The 20,659-nt window shown below is 44.0% G+C and overlaps 1 long non-coding RNA gene across 1 annotated transcript in view; it reads right to left on the bottom strand.

The window, feature by feature from the left end:
- The window catches only part of LOC144651081 (uncharacterized), a 29,998-nt gene that overhangs the window by 5,721 nt on the left and 3,618 nt on the right, over positions 1-20,659 (bottom strand). Inside the window, exons 2-3 of the long non-coding RNA XR_013570257.1 lie at positions 5,397-5,501; positions 4,859-4,924 (exon numbers count right to left, since the gene is read on the bottom strand). This is a non-coding gene — a long non-coding RNA (uncharacterized LOC144651081). The remainder of the gene's footprint in view (positions 1-4,858; positions 4,925-5,396; positions 5,502-20,659) is intronic.

Raw genomic sequence — 20,659 nt, forward strand, 5'->3', positions numbered from 1 at the left:
CCTATTCTCAAATTCCTTTCGACTCGACGAGACCAGCGTGCACGAAGTGTCATTTACGGGCAGGCCATACGCGCGCAAATTGTGTGAATGAACGCTGTACTTCGGCGCGCCTTTGTGGAGATATAAAACGGCATCCAGAGGAGAAACGACAAATTAAAGATTTGAAAACGGATCTTCAGCTTCTAAAATCAAAAGAAAAAAAATTTAAGGAGGAACTTGATAGTTTGCTGCAAAACATGCAGTCCAGCAAGCGAACATTTTCCCAACGGATTCTCACACGCTTGATAAACAGCGACAGGGACAAATACACTTCTTATCAGAGTGGCCGCGAAGTAGTAAACTGGATGGCAATCAACACAGACGCCAAAAAGATCGAGAAGATTTGCCATGGTGCGGTTCCTGGGCCAAACGACAACCTTCAAGAACTAATAGAGAAACACGATTCACAGGAGAATCTCTCATCGTTGGCGTCGAGCACAAGGAGCAGATCCAGTGTAGTGAAAGAGCTCTGGGCGAAGAAAGGGGTGATCTTTCCAGGAACTGGTCCTATTTGCCCGCCTTCGAGGTGTTCGATACCTGTGCCTCAAACACCAGAGGAGGAGAACTATCAAATCAATTTGGCTTTGCGTGAGAGCCAACTAAACACCGCACTGTGTAGTCAAGGTAATCAGTTATCCTTTTCCCATGCAAGATCGATTTCAAGAGCTCAAGAGTTCGAATTTTCTCGAAACTGCACGGCTGTAAATGTTCCTTGTCAAGAACAAGGCAGTTGTACATATAGTAGCACCATCAATGCATCTGAAGGAAATTTGTTGTCACTATCATCACACAGTCACAGTGATGAGTTTTCCTTTTCCCATGCAAGTCCGATTTCACGAGCTCCAGACTTCACATTTTCTCAAGACTTCACGACTGTAAATGTCCCTTGTAAAGACCCAAGTTTCAACCAAAGTAGTACATATGCTAGCACTAAGAATGTGTCTCAAGAAAATCTGCTGTCACTCCTAGCTAGTGCAGCGAATTTGGTTACTGACAATTCAACAGTAGAGTAATTTTTACTCAGACTTCTTAGACGGCAAGAGACAGACGTCTGAAGTTCAGACCACAAGAGACAAACTAAAAATACTTGAGAACTTTGATTGTAAACCGTTTTTGTATGTTAAAATTTGAATGTTTGTGTTTACAGAAATCGAAAATAGCAAAAGAAAATGCATTGTTACTATGAGCAAGTGTAGCGAATTTTGCTTGAGATTATTCACAAGAGTAATTTGATACAGTGTTATTTTTACTCAGGCAACGTAACAGAGATTCTCGAGAACTGTGATTTTTTTTAACACCGTTTTCATTGACATAAATAATTTGTGTTAGTTGCCCGTTTGTGTTTCCTTACATCGAGAACAGCCAATTCTGCTTTTTTGACATTGAAATATTTGAAAGCCGTGACCCGGGCGCGGGATTTGTGTTTACAGAAATAGAGATGTTTTGATAGCGAGTTTCTAAATATAGAACATTCATGAGAACTGCAAATTTAACCCACCAACTTTCGTTACTTTTATCTTTATTTAAAACATTTCTGTATTAACTGAAACATTTGTTGTTTACCAAATAAAAGATGGTTTGTGTTCTCAGTGCAATAATAATTTTAATCTGTAAACATCGCTGGTTTCATTTTCGTGGAGAAACGCTACGAGATTAACAGTCAACGCTTAATACCAAAACAACAGCAGATGAATAAAACTAATTTTAAATCTTCCCAACACTCGACATTGTAGAGATAACTGGTGTCAATTCCAATGTATAAATTGAACATTTAATACAATAACAATACAGTGTTTATCAACTCCGAAACGACGCAGCTGCGTAGTTTGTATATTTTTGTTTTAAATCAGAATCTAATATCTAGACACTCGAACAACTATTTACACTCTGTTGAAGTATTCAACGTGGTCATAAAAACCACGTAAATCGCTGGCCGAAATCTCTTGAAGCGCATGGTAAATCGCTACATCGATATTAAACCTAAGGAGGTCACGGTACTCATACCTATGTAACACAGTTTTCATTTTGTTGAAAACTAACTCAACGGGGGTAAGCTCCGGTGAATATACTGGAAGATATACAAGGGTGACTCCAAAACTGTCTAACCACTCAGCTAATGCTTGTCCTCCATCGAAACGGTGCAAAGCAACATTATCAACCACGATAATGTCTCCATATTCAAGAATAGGGTTTCCATCAGGCTGCGTGAATTGGCTTGCCTCTTGAAAGAAATTTAAAAACTCCAATGTATTGCTTGCGCCATTGAGGGTATTGGCATACATTACTCCATTAAGGCTGCATTCATTATGTATCCTACAGGGGGGGGGCAGAGGATTTTAGGGGGGGGTTCTCAAATTTTTAGAGCAAAAAAAGGGGGGATATGAAAATTGTTAAATATCTACTGGGGGGATGCTTATTTTTTGTAAGATTCTGTCTAGCTTTTGTAATAGTTTTAAAAAAGTGGAAAAAAAAAGATAAATACAGCAGCTTAATTCTTTCAAGGATTGTAAGCAACAAGGGTACCTCTATTATTCTGAGAGACTATAGTAGCTATTTGAAGTTTTCAAGTAGTGTGCCTGGCCTGTAGATGTAATGTTTTGATACAGCATAGAAAGTAAAACATCAAAAATGGAAACATTTAATGCAACCTCAGTCTAAGCAGTGTAACTTTATTGAATCAATGAATGCAAAAGAAAACAATGTAATTCAGTGCACAGTTTTATGAAATTGAACAACAAATGTGCACTTAAATGGTCAATGAAAGGATATGAACAATATGACTGGAAAACTATCACGTCCACATTTGAAAATATGAACAAGCTATACGTCAAAGAACTTAACAAATATTTAGACCGTCATAAACTTTCTCTCCTTGGGAAGAAAAATTATAAGATAAGGAGAATAATGGCACATGTCGCACTTGAGAGGAATGATGCTGAACGCCGGAAAATTAGGGTGAAGAGGATGGCAACAGCAGAGATGAATCCGTGGATGAGTGTGATAGTGAGAGTGATGATGATGATGAGGTTGTTGCTTTTGTCGACGAGAGTGACAGTCAATACTCCTGGTAGTACTCATACACGAGCTGGCAGGCTATCTATACCTAATTTGCGCTACTTAGACTGGCTGGCATAGGTATGACATAAACTGTCAAAACTCTCTCGATGTTGTTATTAAACATGTCTCTTGAAATCTCAAACATATATACCTTATTATAGGAAATTAACGATACTTGTTATTAACGCGAATTTCAAAAACTTGCATTAATTTTATTGATGTTAACTTTTTTACTCTAAGGATTTAACCAGAACCTTTCTTGAATTTGCGTTAATTTTATTGTAACGCGTAAATTTTGTTCGCGTTGTTAAAATGCTTCGTTATATTCCTATAATAAGGTAGTGTACTATTTTACAGATATTTATTTTGATATTTCTTGTGAGGGAGGAGGGGGGGTATTCATTTTTCGGCTGATTGCATGGGGGGATTATGAAAATTTGTATGGACCTTGGGGGGGATATAAAAAAACGAGCCGCTGAAAAAAAAATCCTCTGCCCCCCCCTGTAGCATACATAATGAATGCAGCCTAAGTCCGCACAATAAATTCAGAGTAACATTTGGCGTTTGCGAGTTCCTCATTATTTCTACACAAGGTTGTCCCTTCACCGAGTGTCCGTATTTCGGGTTCGCACAATCCGGCAATTTGAAACCAGCTTCATCAAAAAATTTAACGCGAAACGGATCTAGCGTACTCATGAAATTGAGGTAGCTTTGGCAATAGGCGATGTTATCAGGGGTAAATTTTTCGGCTGCTGGCCTTGTCATCTTTTTCCAAGTCATTTTCCCTTTTGGTAAACGACCACGGACAGCTCGGCCTATGGCGGAAATCGAAGCTGTTGCCGTTGAGTGTGCCTCGATATTTTCTTTAATGTCCTTATAAGTTATCGAAGGTCTACTTTTTACGAGCAGCTGGACCAAGTCTAGTTCAGGGTCCTCAAGCCTTTTCGGTTGACCCCTAGCAGCAGCATGGCGAGGCAGATTTTCTCCCGTTTGACAAAAGGTCTTCCATACTTCGAAACTGTAACACCGCTCACTTTGTACTTTGATCCTATTGCTCTAAAACTTCCTGGGTAGAACTCTGTTGAAACATCTCCGCCTCCGCTCAAAATATCATCAACAATCAGTGACCTCAAATCCTTGCTAATTGGTTTTCCACGTTCGAAAGTTCTTCCGTGAGCATTCATTTCACTTGAAAAGTTCAAAGCAAAGTTGTTCTGCCCGCGAAAAGAAACAGAATGCCACGTGACTAATCCGGTCGCTCGAAATGGTCACGTGAGCAAGCCCAAAATTCAAATGCGATCGATCGTTTTTTCCGGGGTGCTAACAGTTTAGTGATTTCGGTAGTAAGCTGTCAATCATACGGAAAAACCGTTGTTCGACTCGCGGCTGTGATTGGTTAGTTCTGGAAAAATGTCAAAAATAACTACAAAATAAGTGAAAATAAAGTACAAATAAAGTGAAAATAAAGCCGTGGCGTTCATGGTTCGAGTGTCCGCACTGTAAGCACTCCCGAACTAGGCTTATTACCTTTTATATCTTGTTGTTCAGCTTTAACTTTGTTTATTTTTAATCATTTATCAGTTTACTTTAATTGATTTCTCTCAGGGCATTTTTAAAAATCACTCCGGTGAGAGAATCTTCCGGTTTTAATTATAACGGCATAACTATTAAGCTCCCCGAATAAGCCTCTCCTTTAACAAGTCAACAGGTTTTTTTAGTCCAAATTTCATAAATTCATAAGAAAGATATTAAAAGAACTGACCATGTCCTTTCTGCTGGCTCAACTGTTCCACTGCTTTGGTTAACGCATCAATCTTAGCATTGAGTTCTGAGGAACGAAAGGAGCAAGTGGTTTTCTCTGAGCTGGAAATTAAAGCTCTGCCGGAACAGGGCATTACCAACACTTAAGCAACAATCTTAAAGGGACTGCATGTGTGACGGCTGAGTTAAGTTGCAACCAAATGTGTCTCCCTGGCGTTATAATTTAAAGTTTCAAGCAAACAAGATTAACTTTGAAAACTGTTGAGCCCAACAATATTTCAAAAACCCATATCGCAATCCGTTTCAATCTTCGTCACTTTTGCCCATCCGTACCTTGTTTTGTATTTGTAGTGTTGTGGAAATGTTCCTTTACTGTTTATGGAGGTTATTTGTTAATTTCACCGAATTTGTTGATCATTTGCTATGACTAAATTTGGCTTAAATTCGTGACACAATCCCTTTAATCATGGTTGACTGGTTGTCGTGTAAATTAAAGGAGCTATAGAATTTTTGTATGCTATTGAAAATTTTTAACTCACGTCGTAACCGACGACTCGCTGAAGTCACTGAGATGGCGACAAGAGCCAGGATAGCAATGCCAAAAGTCAGCTTCATGGAGACGACGCTTACAATAAACAAGATATCTGCAAAGAAGAACAGAAAAATGAACCGAATGACCTTCCAGCTTAAAGCGTTAAAAACTTGAATACTGGATTATATTTCTTATACTGACAGTTTTTTGCCGTTACAGGCGATATTAGATTTGTTAATTTTATCAATTTGTAGCACAACATTCGCAGGTGGCCATTTATAGGCGATCTGCTGAACCTCATGATATCGCGAGTCCGATCGTCTTAACTGCATGAGCGTACAACTTTTCAGTTTTACCTCGTCCATCTCGTAGAAGGCCCACACAAATTAAAAGAACAAATGAAGAATCTGATATTCTCGTTTAGTTTAGAAGCGAGTTGTGCAGCTGATTTATCATTTACTAAAATAATTCTTCAATTTATCGTTCATTTTTTATCAAAAAATGCTTCCTACGTCTTGGCGTGTTGTACAACCGTTATGCAGTTGTAACCAATAGTTTCAGAGAGTTGCACAACGTAATTTAATAATATTTTGTGAATGAACCCCTCGATTTTCTCATTATAGGGGTGTCGTAAATGCGAGACGGCGAGACTGATATCTTTTCTGCGAGTCCGAGACCTTTTTAGCCTTGCAAAAGAAATTGAGACTCCGCGAAGGCGTCAAAGAAAAATTCGAGACGACGAGACCCCTGAAATTTGGTTAAAATTTTGCGAGACACGCATTTTTTGAAGGATCATTCACCACCCCTCGTTATGTTTTGGACAATTGTTCTGCAGATTCAGTTGTAAACGATAGCTTGAGAATTTACTACTTGTGCTGAGAGAGAGTTCCACGACGTTATTTAATAATATTTTGTGATTGAACCCCTCGTCTTTCTCATTGTTATTTTTTTTGGACAATTGAACGGAAACATAACTGACCATAAAACCGGCAACATTTCGATCTTGCTTTGGGCTCTATGGCATGAATATATACAGTTCTTTTTAAACACGGAAGGCGTTAAAACCACAAAACATTAACCAAAAAATTTCCCATCTTAGGTAAGTAAGAACGCCCCAAAAGGCTTTTAATGCTGACTTATTAATAAATAACTAAAAAAAGTTTCAATGGCGATCACTCGTAAACCATGGCACGCAGCAAGAGATGTTTGGGACTTCCTGTTTGTTTATTACGCCTGGATGACATGTTATTTGTTTAAACAGGATGCCCTTCTATAAGGACCTATAAGACGAATACCTCAGAGCTTTAGTTTTGAAATTAAATCTGTTTAACCCTGAACGTTTTATTCCTATCGTTCTTTGTTAACACATTGTTATCATTCTTTGTTAACACTTCCTTTTTCTTATGTGGTTCGGTTTGGTTTTAAATTGTTTATTTTTGTTTTTTGTTTGGTTTAAGTTAAGATGTCGTTGACTTTTGAATACCAAAGAAGTGGTGAGTGGCATATTACCTAGAAAACCATGTATGAAAAAGCGTCATTGTAATTTAAGCTGTGTGTGATTTATTCAATAAATGTTTCTACAAAAAAAGTGTCTCGGTTACATCGCTGAGTACTATGTTGGTTACATTAACGGTTACGACAAGATTACTAAAGCAATTTACTTCTTTTGGAACCAAGTTCTGAGTCTATTTACATCCTTGAAATCCGTAAGAAAACCCTCGAAGTAGATCACATCATCATCATCATCAATTTTCGATTTTAAACATTTTAGCTTTGGAAATCGACTTTCGCTTTGAATATTGAATTTTGCAAATCGACTTAACTATTGAATTTTGAATTTTACAGATCGACTTAACTATTGAATTTTGAATTTTACAGATCGACTTTCGAGTTTGAATTTTGAATTTTGCAAATCGACTTTCGAGTTTTGATGGCCACTCTCGGCCTTCTACCAACAGGGGCACCAAACAGACCGTTTCGGTGAATATCTGTTCGGAAGACCTATAATCGCCTACCATTTTCGGATTTAACCGTGATAAAAAATTGGAGTTTTCTTTAGCTCAAACTTTCGTGACATGGGGAAAGTAATACCTGTTGTTTTCGGAGAGAGAAAAATGCCGTTTTGGGTACGAGAAAAGGCCAGCTACGATTATCGAGAAGGCAACAGCGGCTCGTAAATTCGGGTAACAATATTTCGTTCCCTAAAATTTTCTGAAGTTTGAAAGTCCAACTAGCGTATCCGAAAAGATACACTTTTCTTAGCGTTTAAAAATAAGGCTTTAAATCGCACAGAAAGAACACTTATAACGTAAAAACGGTGTTCCGACACCTATAGCAAAATTTGCTCGTTGGGTGCCCCTGTACCAAGCTAGTCTTCTCATTATTTCAGTGAGTTTCAGGGCGTTTTTCGCCAAGTCCAGAAGTTGTCCGTTTAGCCCGAAAACACATTTTCAAGCGTGTTGTTGCGTTTAGTTCCAGGCAGAATCATCAACTGAAGCTGCCAATCAAACCTATCATGCACAAGAGCATAGTTATCGGAGTTGAATTTTTGATTTTTAACTCTTATATTTGAAAATGGACATTTCCGGCTTTAAATTTTGAATTTTGCAAATCGACTTAACTTTTAAATTTTGAATTTTACAAATCGACTTTCGAATTTTTATGGCCACTCTCGGCCACCGTAAGCCAAGAGGTGTTCTACCAAGCTAGTCTTCCCCTTATTTCAGTGAGTTTCAGCGCGTTTCCCGCCAAGTTTAGAATTTGTCCGTTTAGCCCGAAAAACCTATCGTCACTTACTAGAAAGGTGACGACATACCTTAAGGTTACTATTGTTGGCGGCTACTAATTTTAGCCTATTTTCTATGCAAGGTTAAGCGACTATTTAATTTAGCGATCTTCCGATATCGTGTAAACCAGTTTTTAGTAAACATATAGCTAACATGGAAATAAATGTTCAGTAAAAGATTAATTGAGATTGAACGAACATTTAATTTACATTGCCAGAAAGAACAAAGTTACCTGCACACATTTGTAAAGAATTTTTCAAGTCTACCATGGTTAATTTGTTTTGGGGAATACTTAAATTTAACGAGTACAATTCTGGCGAGTACTAAATTAAGCGATTTTCTCCTAACTCGCTAAATTTACTAAAATTAGTAACCTCAAGATAGAAGCGAAGAACACACGGAAGCGGAGCGAGCCATAAGTATAGTGGCAGAAAAAGGAGGCAAAATGGAAGCGACCGCTACGCAGTGACAGAGAAAAGAAAACGAAATGGCAGCGAGCCATACAATGACAGAGAAAAAAGGTGAAATGGCAGCGAGCCACGCAGTGACAGAGAAAAGAAAAAGAAATGGCAGCGAGCCATACAGTGACAGAGAAAGGAGGTGAAATGGCAGTGAGCCATACAGTGGCAGAGAAAGGACGTGAAATGGCAGTGAGCCATACAGTGGCAGAGAAAGGAGGCGAAATGGCAGTGAGCCATACAGTGACAGAGAAAGGAGGTGAAATGGCAGCGAGCCACGCAGTGGCAGAGAAAGGAGGTGAAATGGCAGCGAGCCACGCAGTGGCAGAGAAAGGAGGTGAAATGGCAGTGAGCCATACAGTGACAGAGAAAGGAGGTGAAATGGCAGTGAGCCATACAGTGACAGAGAAAAAAGGTGAAATGGCAGTGAGCCATACAGTGACAGAGAAAAGAGGAGAAATGGCAGTGAGCCATACAGTGACAGAGAAAGGAGGCGAAATGGCAGTGAGCCATACAGTGACAGAGAAAAGAGGAGAAATGGCAGTGAGCCATACAGTGGCAGAGAAAGGAGGTGAAATGGCAGCGAGCCATACAGTGACAGAGAAAAGAGGAGAAATGGCAGTGAGCCATACAGTGACAGAGAAAGGAGGCGAAATGGCAGTGAGCCATACAGTGACAGAGAAAAGAGGAGAAATGGCAGTGAGCCATACAGTGGCAGAGAAAGGAGGTGAAATGGCAGTGAGCCATACAGTGGCAGAGAAAAGAGGAGAAATGGCAGTGAGCCATTCAGTGACAGAGAAAGGAGGTGAAATGGCAGTGAGCCATACAGTGACAGAGAAAGGAGGCGAAATGGCAGCGAGCCATACAGTGGCAGAGAAAAGAGGAGAAATGGCAGTGAGCCATACAGTGACAGAGAAAGGAGGTGAAATGGCAGTGAGCCATACAGTGACAGAGAAAGGACGTGAAATGGCAGTGAGCCATACAGTGACAGTAAAAAGAGGAGAAATGGCAGTGAGCCATACAGTGACAGAGAAAAGAGGAGAAAAGGCAGTGAGCCATACAGTGGCAGAGAAAAGAGGTGAAATGGCAGTGAGCCATACAGTGGCAGAGAAAAGAGGAGAAATGGCAGTGAGCCATACAGTGACAGAGAAAAGAGGTGAAATGGCAGTGAGCCATACAGTGGCAGAGAAAAGAGGAGAAATGGCAGTGAGCCATACAGTGACAGAGAAAGGAGGCGAAATGGCAGTGAGCCATACAGTGACAGAGAAAGGAGGTGAAATGGCAGTGAGCCATACAGTGACAGAGAAAGGAGGCGAAATGGCAGCGAGCCATACAGTGACAGAGAAAGGAGGTGAAATGGCAGTGAGCCATACAGTGGCAGAGAAAAGAGGAGAAATGGCAGTGAGCCATACAGTGACAGAGAAAGGAGGTGAAATGGCAGTGAGCCATACAGTGGCAGAGAAAGGAGGCGAAATGGCAGCGAGCCATACAGTGGCAAAGAAAAGAAAAAGAAATGGCAGCGAGCCATACAGTGACAGAGAAAAGAGGTGAAATGGCAGTGAGCCATACAGTGGCAGAGAAAAGAGGAGAAATGGCAGTGAGCCATACAGTGGCAGAGAAAAGAGGCGAAATGGCAGCGAGCCATACAGTGGCAGAGAAAAGAAAAAGAAATGGCAGCGAGCCATACAGTGACAGAGAAAGGAGGTGAAATGGCAGTGAGCCATACAGTGGAAGGGAAAGGAGGTGAAATGGCAGTGAGCCATACAGTGGCAGGGAAAAGAGGAGAAATGGCAGTGAGCCATACAGTGGCAGAGAAAGGAGGTGAAATGGCAGTGAGCCATACAATGGCAGAGAAAAGAAAAAGAAATGGCAGCGAGCCATACAGTGACAGAGAAAGGAGGTGAAATGGCAGTGAGCCATACAGTGGCAGAGAAAAGAGGAGAAATGGCAGTGAGCCATACAGTGACAGAGAAAAGAGCAGAAATGGCAGTGAGCCATACAATGGCAGAGAAAAGAGGAGAAATGGCAGTGAGCCATACAGTGGCAGAGAAAGGAGGTGAAATGGCAGTGAGCCACGCAGTGACAGAGAAAAGAAAACGAAATGGCAGCCAGCCATACAGTGACAGAGACAGGAGGTGAAATGGCAGCGAGCCATACAATGGCAGAGAAAAGAGGTGAAATGGCAGTGAGCCATACAGTGACAGAGAAAGGAGGTGAAATGGCAGTGACCCATACAGTGGCAGAGAAAAGAGGTGAAATGGCAGCGAGCCACGCAGTGACAGAGAAAAGAAAACGAAATGGCAGCGAGCCATACAGTGACAGAGAAAGGAGGTGAAATGGCAGTGAGCCATACAGTGGCAGAGAAAAGAGGTAAAATGGCAGTGAGCCATACAGTGGCAGAGAAAGGAGGTGAAATGGCAGTGAGCCATACAGTGACAGAGAAAGGAGGTGAAATAGCAGTGAGCCATACAGTGACAGAGAAAAGAAAAAGAAATGGCAGCGAGCCACGCAGTGACAGAGAAAAGAGGTGAAATGGCAGTGAGCCATACAGTGACAGAGAAAGGAGGTGAAATGGCAGTGAGCCATACAGTGACAGAGAAAGGAGGTGAAATGGCAGTGAGCCAAACAGTGACAGACAAAGGAGGTGAAATGGCAGTGAGCCATACAGTGACAGAGAAAGGAGGTGAAATGGCAGTGAGCCATACAGTGGCAGAGAAAAGAGGTGAAATGGCAGTGAGCCATACAGTGACAGAGAAAGGAGGTGAAATGGCAGTGAGCCATACAGTGACAGAGAAAGGAGGTGAAATGGCAGTGAGCCATACAGTGACAGAGAAAAGAAAAAGAAATGGCAGTGAGCCATACAGTGACAGACAAAGGAGGTGAAATGGCAGTGAGCCATACAGTGACAGACAAAGGAGGTGAAATGGCAGTGAGCCATACAGTGGCAGAGAAAAGAGGTGAAATGGCAGTGAGCCATACAGTGACAGAGAAAGGAGGTGAAATGGCAGTGAGCCATACAGTGACAGAGAAAGGAGGTGAAATGGCAGTGAGCCATACAGTGACAGAGAAAAGAAAAAGAAATGGCAGCGAGCCATACAGTGGCAGAGAAAAGAGGTGAAATGGCAGTGAGCCATACAGTGACAGAGAAAGAAGGTGAAATGGCAGTGAGCTATACAGTGGCAGAGAAAAGAGGTGAAATGGCAGTGAGCCATACAGTGGCAGAGAAAAGAAAAAGAAATGGCAGCGAGCCATACAGTGACAGAGAAAAGAAAAAGAAATGGCAGTGAGCCATACAGTGACAGAGAAAAGAGGTGAAATGGCAGTGAGCCATACAGTGGCAGAGAAAAGAAAAAGAAATGGCAGCGAGCCATACAGTGACAGAGAAAGGAGGTGAAATGGCAGTGAGCCATACAGTGGCAGAGAAAAGAAAAAGAAATGGCAGCGAGCCATACAGTGACAGAGAAAGGAGGTGAAATGGCAGTGAGCCATACAGTGGCAGAGAAAAGAGGAGAAATGGCAGTGAGCCATACAGTGACAGAGAAAAGAGGAGAAATGGCAGTGAGCCATACAATGGCAGAGAAAAGAGGTGAAATGGCAGTGAGCCATACAGTGGCAGAGAAAGGAGGCGAAATGGCAGTGAGCCATACAATGACAGAGAAAAGAGGAGAAATGGCAGCGAGCCATACAGTGACAGAGAAAAGAGGTGAAATGGCAGTGAGCCATACAGTGGCAGAGAAAGGAGGCGAAATGGCAGTGAGCCATACAGTGACAGAGAAAAGAGGAGAAATGGCAGTGAGCCATACAGTGGCAGAGAAAAGAGGAGAAATGGCAGTGAGCCATACAGTGGCAGAGAAAGGAGGTGAAATGGCAGTGAGCCATACAGTGGCAGAGAAAAGAGGAGAAATGGCAGTGAGCCATACAGTGGCAGAGAAAGGAGGTGAAATGGCAGTGAGCCATACAGTGACAGAGAAAAGAGGAGAAATGGCAGCGAGCCATACAGTGACAGAGAAAAGAGGTGAAATGGCAGTGAGCCATACAGTGACAGAGAAAGGAGGTGAAATGGCAGTGAGCCATACAGTGGCAGAAAAAAGAGGAGAAATGGCAGTGAGCCATACAGTGACAGAGAAAACAGGAGAAATGGCAGTGAGCCATACAGTGACAGAGAAAGGAGGTGAAATGGCAGTGAGCCATACAGTGGAAGGGAAAGGAGGAGAAATAGCAGCGAGCCATACAGTGACAGAGAAAGGAGGTGAAATGGCAGTGAGCCATACAGTGACAGAGAAAGGAGGTGAAATGGCAGTGAGCCATACAGTGACAGAGAAAAGAGGTGAAATGGCAGTGAGCCATACAGTTGCAGAGAAAGGAGGAGAAATTGCAGTGAGCCATACAGTGGCAGAGAAAGGAGCTGAAATGGCAGTGAGCCATACAGTGGCAGAGAAAGGAGGAGAAATGGCAGTGAGCCATACAGTGGCAGAGAAAGGAGAAGAAATGGCAGTGAGCCATACAATGGCAGAGAAAGGAGGCGAAATGGCAGCGAGCCATACATTGGCAGAGAAAAGAAAAAGAAATGGCAGCGAGCCATACAGTGACAGAGAAAGGAGGTGAAATGGCAGTGAGCCATACAGTGGAAGGGAAAGGAAGTGAATTGGCAGTGAGCCATACAGTGGCAGAGAAAAGAGGAGAAATGGCAGTGAGCCATACAGTGGCAGAGAAAGGAGGTGAAATGGCAGTGAGCCATACAATGGCAGAGAAAAGAAAAAGAAATGGCAGCGAGCCATACAGTGACAGAGAAAAGAGGTGAAATGGCAGTGAGCCATACAGTGGCAGAGAAAAGAGGTGAAATGGCAGCGAGCCACGCAGTGACAGAGAAAAGAAAACGAAATGGCAGCGAGCCATACAGTGACAGAGAAAGGAGGTGAAATGGCAGTGAGCCATACAGTGGCAGAGAAAAGAGGTGAAATGGCAGTGAGCCATACAGTGACAGAGAAAGGAGGTGAAATGGCAGTGAGCCATACAGTGACAGAGAAAGGAGGTGAAATGGCAGTGAGCCATACAGTGACAGAGAAAAGAAAAAGAAATGGCAGCGAGCCACGCAGTGACAGAGAAAAGAGGTGAAATGGCAGTGAGCCATACAGTGACAGAGAAAGGAGGTGAAATGGCAGTGAGCCATACAGTGACAGAGAAAGGAGGTGAAATGGCAGTGAGCCATACAGTGACAGAGAAAGGAGGTGAAATGGCAGTGAGCCATACAGTGGCAGAGAAAAGAGGTGAAATGGCAGTGAGCCATACAGTGACAGAGAAAGGAGGTGAAATGGCAGTGAGCCATACAGTGACCGAGAAAGGAGGTGAAATGGCAGTGAGCCATACAGTGACAGAGAAAAGAAAAAGAAATGGCAGCGAGCCATACAGTGGCAGAGAAAAGAGGTGAAATGGCAGTGAGCCATACAGTGACAGAGAAAGAAGGTGAAATGGCAGTGAGCTATACAGTGGCAGAGAAAAGAGGTGAAATGGCAGTGAGCCATACAGTGGCAGGGAAAAGAAAAAGAAATGGCAGCGAGCCATACAGTGACAGAGAAAAGAAAAAGAAATGGCAGTGAGCCATACAGTGACAGAGAAAAGAGGTGAAATGGCAGTGAGCCATACAGTGGCAGAGAAAAGAAAAAGAAATGGCAGCGAGCCATACAGTGACAGAGAAAGGAGGTGAAATGGCAGTGAGCCATACAGTGGCAGAGAAAAGAAAAAGAAATGGCAGCGAGCCATACAGTGACAGAGAAAGGAGGTGAAATGGCAGTGAGCCATACAGTGGCAGAGAAAAGAGGAGAAATGGCAGTGAGCCATACAGTGACAGAGAAAAGAGGAGAAATGGCAGTGAGCCATACAATGGCAGAGAAAAGAGGTGAAATGGCAGTGAGCCATACAGTGGCAGAGAAAGGAGGCGAAATGGCAGTGAGCCATACAATGACAGAGAAAAGAGGAGAAATGGCAGCGAGCCATACAGTGACAGAGAAAAGAGGTGAAATGGCAGTGAGCCATACAGTGGCAGAGAAAGGAGGCGAAATGGCAGTGAGCCATACAGTGACAGAGAAAAGAGGAGAAATGGCAGTGAGCCATACAGTGGCAGAGAAAAGAGGAGAAATGGCAGTGAGCCATACAGTGGCAGAGAAAGGAGGTGAAATGGCAGTGAGCCATACAGTGGCAGAGAAAAGAGGAGAAATGGCAGTGAGCCATACAGTGGCAGAGAAAGGAGGTGAAATGGCAGTGAGCCATACAGTGACAGAGAAAAGAGGAGAAATGGCAGCGAGCCATACAGTGACAGAGAAAAGAGGTGAAATGGCAGTGAGCCATACAGTGACAGAGAAAGGAGGTGAAATGGCAGTGAGCCATACAGTGGCAGAAAAAAGAGGAGAAATGGCAGTGAGCCATACAGTGACAGAGAAAAGAGGAGAAATGGCAGTGAGCCATACAGTGACAGAGAAAGGAGGTGAAATGGCAGTGAGCCATACAGTGGAAGGGAAAGGAGGAGAAATAGCAGCAAGCCATACAGTGACAGAGAAAGGAGGTGAAATGGCAGTGAGCCATACAGTGACAGAGAAAGGAGGTGAAATGGCAGTGAGCCATACAGTGACAGAGAAAAGAGGTGAAATGGCAGTGAGCCATACAGTTGCAGAGAAAGGAGGAGAAATTGCAGTGAGCCATACAGTGGCAGAGAAAGGAGCTGAAATGGCAGTGAGCCATACAGTGGCAGAGAAAGGAGGAGAAATGGCAGTGAGCCATACAGTGGCAGAGAAAGGAGGAGAAATGGCAGTGAGCCATAAAGTGGCAGAGAAAGGAGGCGAAATGGCAGCGAGCCATACATTGGCAGAGAAAAGAAAAAGAAATGGCAGCGAGCCATACAGTGACAGAGAAAGGAGGTGAAATGGCAGTGAGCAATACAGTGGAAGGGAAAGGAGGTGAATTGGCAGTGAGCCATACAGTGGCAGAGAAAAGAGGAGAAATGGCAGTGAGCCATACAGTGGCAGAGAAAGGAGGTGAAATGGCAGTGAGCCATACAATGGCAGAGAAAAGAAAAAGAAATGGCAGCGAGCCATACAGTGACAGAGAAAAGAGGTGAAATGGCAGTGAGCCATACAGTGGCAGAGAAAAGAGGTGAAATGGCAGCGAGCCACGCAGTGACAGAGAAAAGAAAACGAAATGGCAGCGAGCCATACAGTGACAGAGAAAGGAGGTGAAATGGCAGTGAGCCATACAGTGGCAGAGAAAAGAGGTGAAATGGCAGTGAGCCATACAGTGACAGAGAAAGGAGGTGAAATGGCAGTGAGCCATACAGTGACAGAGAAAGGAGGTGAAATGGCAGTGAGCCATACAGTGACAGAGAAAAGAAAAAGAAATGGCAGCGAGCCACGCAGTGACAGAGAAAAGAGGTGAAATGGCAGTGAGCCATACAGTGACAGAGAAAGGAGGTGAAATGGCAGTGAGCCATACAGTGACAGAGAAAGGAGGTGAAATGGCAGTGAGCCATACAGTGACAGAGAAAGGAGGTGAAATGGCAGTGAGCCATACAGTGACAGAGAAAGGAGGTGAAATGGCAGTGAGCCATACAGTGGCAGAGAAAAGAGGTGAAATGGCAGTGAGCCATACAGTGACAGAGAAAGGAGGTGAAATGGCAGTGAGCCATACAGTGACCGAGAAAGGAGGTGAAATGGCAGTGAGCCATACAGTGACAGAGAAAAGAAAAAGAAATGGCAGCGAGCCATACAGTGGCAGAGAAAAGAGGTGAAATGGCAGTGAGCCATACAGTGACAGAGAAAGAAGGTGAAATGGCAGTGAGCTATACAGTGGCAGAGAAAAGAGGTGAAATGGCAGTGAGCCATACAGTGGCAGGGAAAAGAAAAAGAAATGGCAGCGAGCCATACAGTGACAGAGAAAAGAAAAAGAAATGGCAGTGAGCCATACAGTGACAGAGAAAAGAGGTGAAATGGCAGTGAGCCATACAGTGGCAGAGAAAAGAAAAAGAAATGGCAGCGAGCCATACAGTGACAGAGAAAGGAGGTGAAATGGCAGTGAGCCATACAGTGGCAGAGAAAAGAAAAAGAAATGGCAGCGAGCCATACAGTGACAGAGAAAGGAGGTGAAATGGCAGTGAGCCATACAGTGGCAGAGAAAAGAGGAGAAATGGCAGTGAGCCATACAGTGACAGAGAAAAGAGGAGAAATGGCAGTGAGCCATACAATGGCAGAGAAAAGAGGTGAAATGGCAGTGAGCCATACAGTGGCAGAGAAAGGAGGCGAAATGGCAGTGAGCCATACAATGAAAGAGAAAAGAGGAGAAATGGCAGCGAGCCATACAGTGACAGAGAAAAGAGGTGAAATGGCAGTGAGCCATACAGTGGCAGAGAAAGGAGGCGAAATGGCAGTGAGCCATACAGTGACAGAGAAAAGAGGAGAAATGGCAGTGAGCCATACAGTGGCAGAGAAAAGAGGAGAAATGGCAGTGAGCCATACAGTGGCAGAGAAAGGAGGTGAAATGGCAGTGAGCCATACAGTGGCAGAGAAAAGAGGAGAAATGGCAGTGAGCCATACAGTGGCAGAGAAAGGAGGTGAAATGGCAGTGAGCCATACAGTGACAGAGAAAAGAGGAGAAATGGCAGCGAGCCATACAGTGACAGAGAAAAGAGGTGAAATGGCAGTGAGCCATACAGTGACAGAGAAAGGAGGTGAAATGGCAGTGAGCCATACAGTGGCAGAAAAAAGAGGAGAAATGGCAGTGAGCCATACAGTGACAGAGAAAAGAGGAGAAATGGCAGTGAGCCATACAGTGACAGAGAAAGGAGGTGAAATGGCAGTGAGCCATACAGTGGAAGGGAAAGGAGGAGAAATAGCAGCGAGCCATACAGTGACAGAGAAAGGAGGTGAAATGGCAGTGAGCCATACAGTAACAGAGAAAGGAGGTGAAATGGCAGTGAGCCATACAGTGACAGAGAAAAGAGGTGAAATGGCAGTGAGCCATACAGTTGCAGAGAAAGGAGGAGAAATTGCAGTGAGCCATACAGTGGCAGAGAAAGGAGCTGAAATGGCAGTGAGCCATACAGTGGCAGAGAAAGGAGGAGAAATGGCAGTGAGCCATAAAGTGGCAGAGAAAGGAGGCGAAATGGCAGCGAGCCATACATTGGCAGAGAAAAGAAAAAGAAATGGCAGCGAGCCATACAGTGACAGAGAAAGGAGGTGAAATGGCAGTGAGCCATACAGTGGAAGGGAAAGGAGGTGAATTGGCAGTGAGCCATACAGTGGCAGAGAAAAGAGGAGAAATGGCAGTGAGCCATACAGTGGCAGAGAAAGGAGGTGAAATGGCAGTGAGCCATACAATGGCAGAGAAAAGAAAAAGAAATGGCAGCGAGCCATACAGTGACAGAGAAAAGAGGTGAAATGGCAGTGAGCCATACAGTGGCAGAGAAAAGAGGTGAAATGGCAGTGAGCCATACAGTGACAGAGAAAGGAGGTGAAATGGCAGTGAGCCATACAGTGACAGAGAAAGGAGGTGAAATGGCAGTGAGCCATACAGTGACAGAGAAAAGAAAAAGAAATGGCAGCGAGCCACGCAGTGACAGAGAAAAGAGGTGAAATGGCAGTGAGCCATACAGTGACAGAGAAAGGAGGTGAAATGGCAGTGAGCCATACAGTGACAGAGAAAGGAGGTGAAATGGCAGTGAGCCATACAGTGACAGAGAAAGGAGGTGAAATGGCAGTGAGCCATACAGTGACAGAGAAAGGAGGTGAAATGGCAGTGAGCCATACAGTGGCAGAGAAAAGAGGTGAAATGGCAGTGAGCCATACAGTGACAGAGAAAGGAGGTGAAATGGCAGTGAGCCATACAGTGACCGAGAAAGGAGGTGAAATGGCAGTGAGCCATACAGTGACAGAGAAAAGAAAAAGAAATGGCAGCGAGCCATACAGTGGCAGAGAAAAGAGGTGAAATGGCAGTGAGCCATACAGTGACAGAGAAAGAAGGTGAAATGGCAGTGAGCTATACAGTGGCAGAGAAAAGAGGTGAAATGGCAGTGAGCCATACAGTGGCAGGGAAAAGAAAAAGAAATGGCAGCGAGCCATACAGTGACAGAAAAAAGAAAAAGAAATGGCAGTGAGCCATACAGTGACAGAGAAAAGAGGTGAAATGGCAGTGAGCCATACAGTGGCAGAGAAAAGAAAAAGAAATGGCAGCGAGCCATACAGTGACAGAGAAAGGAGGTGAAATGGCAGTGAGCCATACAGTGGCAGAGAAAAGAAAAAGAAATGGCAGCGAGCCATACAGTAACAGAGAAAGGAGGTGAAATGGCAGTGAGCCATACAGTGACAGAGAAAAGAGGAGAAATGGCAGTGAGCCATACAATGGCAGAGAAAAGAGGTGAAATGGCAGTGAGCCATACAGTGGCAGAGAAAGGAGGCGAAATGGCAGTGAGCCATACAATGACAGAGAAAAGAGGAGAAATGGCAGCGAGCCATACAGTGACAGAGAAAAGAGGTGAAATGGCAGTGAGCCATACAGTGGCAGAGAAAGGAGGCGAAATGGCAGTGAGCCATACAGTGACAGAGAAAAGAGGAGAAATGGCAGTGAGCCATACAGTGGCAGAGAAAAGAGGAGAAATGGCAGTGAGCCATACAGTGGCAGAGAAAGGAGGTGAAATGGCAGTGAGCCATACAGTGGCAGAGAAAAGAGGAGAAATGGCAGTGAGCCATACAGTGGCAGAGAAAGGAGGTGAAATGGCAGTGAGCCATACAGTGACAGAGAAAAGAGGAGAAATGGCAGCGAGCCATACAGTGACAGAGAAAAGAGGTGAAATGGCAGTGAGCCATACAGTGACAGAGAAAGGAGGTGAAATGGCAGTGAGCCATACAGTGGCAGAGAAAAGAGGAGAAATGGCAGTGAGCCATACAGTGACAGAGAAAAGAGGAGAAATGGCAGTGAGCCATACAGTGACAGAGAAAGGAGGTGAAATGGCAGTGAGCCATACAGTGGAAGGGAAAGGAGGAGAAATAGCAGCGAGCCATACAGTGACAGAGAAAGGAGGTGAAATGGCAGTGAGCCATACAGTGACAGAGAAAGGAGGTGAAATGGCAGTGAGCCATACAGTGACAGAGAAAAGAGGTGAAATGGCAGTGAGCCATACAGTGGCAGAGAAAGGAGGAGAAATTGCAGTGAGCCATACAGTGGCAGAGAAAGGAGCTGAAATGGCAGTGAGCCATACAGTGGCAGAGAAAGGAGGAGAAATGGCAGTGAGCCATACAGTGGCAGAGAAAGGAGGAGAAATGGCAGTGAGCCATACAGTGGCAGAGAAAGGAGGCGAAATGGCAGCGAGCCATACAGTGGCAGAGAAAAGAAAAAGAAATGGCAGCGAGCCATACAGTGACAGAGAAAGGAGGTGAAATGGCAGTGAGCCATACAGTGGAAGGGAAAGGAGGTGAATTGGCAGTGAGCCATACAGTGACAGAGAAAAGAGGAGAAATGGCAGTGAGCCATACAGTGGCAGAGAAAGGAGGTGAAATGGCAGTGAGCCATACAGTGGCAGAGAAAGGAGGTGAAATGGCAGTGAGCCATACAGTGACAGAGAAAGGAGGTGAAATGGCAGTGAGCCATACAGTGACAGAGAAAGGAGGTGAAATGGCAGTGAGCCATACAGTGGAAGGGAAAGGAGGTGAAATGGCAGTGAGCCATACAGTGGCAGAGAAAAGAGGAGAAATGGCAGTAAGCCATACAGTGGCAGAGAAAGGAGGTGAAATGGAAGTGAGCCATACAATGGCAGAGAAAAGAAAAAGAAATGGCAGGGAGCCATACAGTGACAGAGAAAGGAGGTGAAATGGCAGTGAGCCATACAGTGACAGAGAAAGGAGGCGCAATGGCAGTGAGCCATACAGTGACAGAGAAAAGAGGTGAAATGGCAGTGAGCCATACAGTGGCAGAGAAAAGAAAACGAAATGGCAGCCAGCCATACAGTGACAGAGAAAGGAGGTGAAATGGCAGTGAGCCATACAGTG

This window comes from Oculina patagonica, chromosome 4 (genome assembly GCF_052425735.1).
Source record: "Oculina patagonica isolate OP01 chromosome 4, crgOcupat, whole genome shotgun sequence".
Classification (NCBI taxonomy): domain Eukaryota; kingdom Metazoa; phylum Cnidaria; class Anthozoa; order Scleractinia; family Oculinidae; genus Oculina; species Oculina patagonica.